Below are 6,130 nucleotides of genomic sequence, written 5' to 3' on the forward strand. Positions count from 1 at the left end.
GCTAGTTTGCCACCCAAATCAAAGTTTTTTTCTCGGGTGAGACCAACACCGAAGGGAAAGGGGTGGGAGGCGTACTCGCCTCGTTTTTTTCTTGTTTTTTTTTTTTTTTTTAATTCGACGCGTCCCCCGTCGAAACCAAATGAACTTGTTTGTGCGCGAGACGTTGATGCAACGTGACACGCTTTCCAGCCACATATGTGAAGCAAAACCCTCAAATCAGGCGCTTTTTACTCCCTGCCGTCGTTCTCCACAACACCGTGAAGGACACGTTAATGACCAATCGATCCTCGATCAAATTAAAGCATCGCAGCCTTGACTTGTTCTATATATAATATATACATCGTGATGGTTCCTCCGACACATTCCGGACGCCCTTGCGCTAATTTAGGGTGCCGGCAGAGACGCAGCGTAGAGGACAGCCGATTGCCTTTGTCTGATATTAACATCAGCCATGTCTGAGCTCCGACGCCTTGTTTTGAAGCTTCAGCTAGGGCCCCACGTGGGGACGCCTCTGTGGCTTTAAGACGCCTCGTCCAATGGCGACTCGGCGCACTTACTCGGCGGCTCCCGATTGGCCAGCGCCGGCGGGGCCTGTCAGTCACGCGGTTGCGATGTCAATCAATACCACGCGGGGTCAAGCGCTGACAAATGCCTGTGCTCCTCGGTCCTCTGCCTGCGAATAGAGGCTGCAATAGCTGCTTAATTAGCTTCGAATGGCTTTTCTCTCCTGTTCAAACAATCTGTTACCACCACGTGGTAATGAGAGCCAATGTTAAACAAAAGGGGAAAAGGAAGCAGTTGTAGCATTACAACCTGTAGTTTTCCCTCCACACGGCCAAAGTGGCGAAAATGTTCAATGCTAACAGAGCTAGCCTATTTGCACATGTGGCGCAATATCATGGCGGAAGGGTGTTTGTATTTTAACATGGCTGTCTTCCAAATCGCTCACCTAGTGCCTCTGCCTGATACACTCAGTTCTCATTGTAGTTTTTGCTTGTGCCTTCGGGCATCTTGAAAAGTGGTGACTTTAAACATACACATTTCTTTTGATTTTTTTTTGTGCCCACACAGTTTGCTGTTTTTTTCATTTATAAATAAATAAACAAATCTGGGAGCTAAATAAAATGTGGAAGTACAGCCACACATGGAAATAATCTTATGTAAAAAAAAATCAAATCAATATTGCTATATTTCACAGTGTCAGTGTTTTTGTTTACTTCTGTGGAATGCGAAAGGTGATCTTTTTTAGTTTTAAAATATATATATTTTTTACACCCAACGTTTCATACTTGCGTATGATGTAATGTTAGAACTATCTCGGTCGGGCTGAACGATTAATACATTTTTTTGATTTTTTTTTGTAATGACAAAGCTAATCTGCTTTGTTCAATATTTATCCTGGAAGCTAAAAGCATCTGTTATTGCTACAATGAACTGTAACAAACACTGCACTAACAAACAATGTTCAATAATTCACAACTTAATAATTTGAGCAGTTGCCTAAATAAAAATCAATTAAAGACATTTTTGCCGTCAAATAATAGCTGTTGCATTTCTTTCGTCTGGGGAAGTTCTACTAGGCCTGAAGTGTGAAAGCATGCCATGTTTCACACAGGTTTTGTAGGAGCCTGTTGGCAACCCAAAGGTCATTGTGTCATGTTAAGGTCCAAAAAGCAGCAGTGTTCTACTTGTCATTCTTGTCAGCCACCTCAAGGAAGCAAGTTGGCTGTGTATGTGTGTGTGTGTGTGTATTTTTTTTCACCCATTCCCCTCCCCCCAAAAGTAAGGACTGTGTGAGAAACTCAAGCACACACAAGAGCCTAATCTGAGCCAGGCAACCCCCTTGCTGTGCAATAGAGAGAGCACTTGGATTAAAGGCAACAAAGGCTGAGCCAAACCCCAGAGAGAGTATGGGGGTGTGGGAGGGTTCCACCCTGTGAGACCCCCACACTGTTTATTTACACGGACAGCCCAGCCTGACTGGAACACCCAGCCCAAGGCATTACACACTGGCCTATTTGCAGAGGTGGCTCAAATTCTTGACAGAGCAGTGATTGTTCTCACTGCGCCTGCCAACCAATTCACTTGCTGCCCAACACCAACACAAAACAAATACTTGCCTCCATGGAACAATTACTCTGGGATCATACAAGTGTTTAAACATATACGTATACCCCAACTTCTTTTATAACTCTCGCAAGTCTTGTTTGTGCACGCGAGAGCAAACTCTTAGCAATTGCCGTGAAACAGTCTTTCCGACGTCTAAAGCGACGTGTGAGCACAATCAAAATGTGAACTGGTTTGCTACTGTTGACGACGTCGTTCAAATGGACCGGGTGTCTATCGCCCTCAATGGCCTGGCACGTGCGTGACATACTCGTCTCTTTTTTTTTTGTGTGTGGCAGTGAACGCAGCTCAATCATTTTACAACAAGCAACAGTTTGGCAGGCAGTCTAGTGCTGTTTAACAGGCTGTTTAATGCCACTCCCAGTTGGAGCCCACGGTTAAGCCGAACATAAAACAAACAGAATTACATGTCAAGTATTAAAAACAGCTACACTACCGCTTTGCCTTCTGCTAGACGGTTGCTTACACGCCATGCAAAACGCAATAGCGAATCAATAGCATTGATAGTCACAGTGTGGTGACCCTTTAATCAAAATATGCACACTTATGCACCAGCACATAGACAATATAGCACTATACTTGCAAATATAATAGTTATAGCAAAGACCAATCAATATTTGAGGGATTATGCATGCACTAAAACAAAAACCACACAGTAAATAGAACACAATTACTGTAAATAAAGGTTGTCAAACTTAGTTTGGTCCGTATTAATGCCAATTAGATCTCCATTTTGTTTTTGGCCCAAAAAGTTAATATACTTGCCGCCTTTGACAGTACTAGGTTATTAAGTAAATTGGGCATCTATTATTGTCAGAATGAACGAATGTGATTGCAGATTGGAAATTAAGCAAAGTGCAGTAGTGCATGCACTTGATCACACAACTTACAAACATTAGCTTTTGCAAAAATAAATAAAAGCATTTAATTCAATATAACCAGTATGAATGAGCTACAAAGTGCCTGTCAGATGGAACAACGCCGCGGGCTGCACGTTTACTCAGTAAATACGTGCACTTTTGGACGAGACCAGTGGATAAGCACTGGCATAAAGAGTCACTTTGAAATGTCTCATTGCACATCAGGACATTTCAAATGTGAGTTGTGTTGGTTGGACATCTTTACATAACTTATACCTTTCCTGTTTGTACTGGGTTGATGTCGCATAAACGTTCCCTCCAGGCAAAGATCGACAAATATGAGAAACAACTTCCCATGAGCCGCCCTCTATTTGCGAATTGCGCAGTAGCGGCTCATTAAAGTAAGCCGGGAGTTAATAAATGACTCCGCCATTTTCCCCCCTTTGTGCACATTCTTGTTCATGAAGCGGAAAATGTTGGGCTGCACAGGCGGAGTTTGTGTTGCACTTGCACATTGGCACACGCTGTTTAGAGCCAGACTCACGTTCACAAACAAACATGCAGTTCTCTAAAGTATATATACGTCATTCATGGAGAAGAGGAAGCAGTTTTATACCCTGCATACAGATTCTATTCAGGCAAGTGTGTTGCATCAAGATGAATTGCCGGCACAGTAGAACCAGGGTGACCCACAAACCAGTGATCGATGAGCACAGGATAAAAACTTATTGGAGGAGAAAAATGCAGATGGCACACAAGAAAATAAGGTTTGTCACAAGGATTTTCAGATGGCATTTAAAATTATACTCTATAGACTTAATAATGATTGCAGGAGTGAGCTAAGATTCATTCCATTTCCGCTGTTTATCCTCAGAAGGGTAGGGGGTGCCGGAGCCTATCCCAGCCAACTTTCGGCAGTAGGCAAGGGCACACCATGAATTGGTTGCCAGCCAATCGCAAAACCAAGATTAGTGTTGTACATAGTATATTCGTCTGAAAACTAAGAACACACTTATATCTGATGCATGTGAAGTTATGCAAAGTTCCCCTTAGAATTTTAATGTGAATTCTATCACATTTGTCTCAATGACCGTCATCTCCTTACTAGAGGCACGGCGGGAAATAGTGAGCGCAAACGGCTCGTTTGTTAGTGTTTACATGCTAACGTAATGTGAAATGTGTGTGAAATGTTAATGAGGCTGCTGTCCAATGCTAACACCCACGCCAACATGGTTGGTGGGCCTACTAGACAGGCAAGCCAGGCTGTCAAAATGTGTACTCCTCATGGGGGTACTTGACACTGCCTTTGGACCTTGCATATTTTGAAAAAAGTGAAATCATTTTACGTATCATTAAAAAAAATTCACTTATAAATGTTTTTATAATTCAAAAGTTCTCTATATATAGTCTGCCAACTGTATATTTCTTTTACCATGTTTATGTGCATTTGTTTGCACAAAAACACATTCCTGCAGTGTCCCAAGGATTTCTTGTTTAGATCACCAAGAGACGCTTGCAATGGAACTTCTAACTTTTAGCGCAGCTACTTCACATAGTCTATCTTTACCAAAAATGTCTTTCTTAGTTTGCTTTACAAAGTTATAAAGAGTCAACACTAGCAGACACATGAGAGCTCCAAGCAGTACCAGTTGACTGAGCCCAACTTGAACAGATTTGGTTAACATTAATCCAGTTTGCTTAATGTGATTAAAAAGATTCTTTGGGCCTAAATTCAGTCATGGTTGATGATTCCATTCACATGGCATGGGAATGACTTCGCGTGACCGTCTCCTGCCGTTTTTAAGGAGAAAAAAATGCAATTTGGGCTAAAGTACGCTATTGTCACTTAAAACTAACCTATCTGTCTTAACTCCTATAGTGGAAACCTTCTAGACCAACCCAAGATATACTATAGTGAGACCATAGAAAATATATTGACGTCTATCTTTTTACCACTCCCAAGGGCGATTTAAGTGCATTATTGAGTTGAAAAACAGAGACCGGGAAAGTGGACAAGGAAATTGGGGCGTGGAGAAGTGTAACGGAGACCGGAGGAAGTTGTCAGTAAAAAAAAATAAAAAAAAATCTGACAGCAGATCAGAGAGCTCCTCCAGCTGGAACTTGTGCACACGGGGTCGCTAGAGCAGAACCTGGTGCTCCGTTGGGATGAAGAACTCAACACATGTAGCACCTTTTAGGATATTCTTTTTTTTTACTTTGGTTTGTATGGTCATATCATTGCTTTGTGCCAATTGTACGGAGGGTGAGTTTTTTTTGTAACAAAATCGTGAAGTCGTAAGCAAATAATCTTGAATCAGTGTATTGTGGTAAACTACACCCTATGCAAATATGCCTTGCTGTTAAGTTAACTGTACGAAAATATCACAAAAGGTGCTTGGATTTGGGCTCATTTTTGCATTGGTAAAGACAGCAAAGACCTTTGAACCAACTAACTTGGAATCAGTACACTAAATGATCTTCTTGTGTTCATAGTAGTGCAAATGCAGATTGCAAAATGTGACTACAAATGGCAGATCTTAGTGTGCAATATTCAAATGTAGGTTGTACATATTGGTTATGGTAATCAGACCATAACTGTATGCTATTGGGACTATACTGACATCAAGAACATGAGCGTTCGGATGGCTCGAATATCCCATACATATATGGGAAACATGGTGTCGGTCTCTTTGAATAGTTTCTGATCATTTCACGTCCTCAAAAAAGGGTACGGATGGGTTAAAAATGTGAAAGTCCGAATCCCTGAGCGAAGAAGCTTGCCCAAATCAACAGATGAGAGCAAACACATTAAGGAGGCTAAGCTCCTTCTTTTTATTTCAAACGAGGATGGAAATTGACTTCCTTATTAAATCTAATTATTAGCCGGTGCCCTCCAAACGTCTTGAGAAATGGCCTCCGGCGAGCGGCCCATTATCATAAACAGCACCAGTGGCAAGCTTAAAACAAATGGTTTATTTAGTCGGTGTTAATGGGATTAAAGTGTGTTAGATTCAGGAGCAAACCTCGCGTCTTCATTTCCATGTACACTCTCTCCTTTTTTTGTTGGCATTTCTTTCCACTCTTCCGCCTTGCGCTCATCTCGGCGTCGTTGGACAGATTGTGTTCAATCGTGAGCCAAAAAT

This window comes from Stigmatopora nigra, chromosome 2, assembly GCF_051989575.1.
Source record: "Stigmatopora nigra isolate UIUO_SnigA chromosome 2, RoL_Snig_1.1, whole genome shotgun sequence".
NCBI lineage: Eukaryota > Metazoa > Chordata > Actinopteri > Syngnathiformes > Syngnathidae > Stigmatopora > Stigmatopora nigra.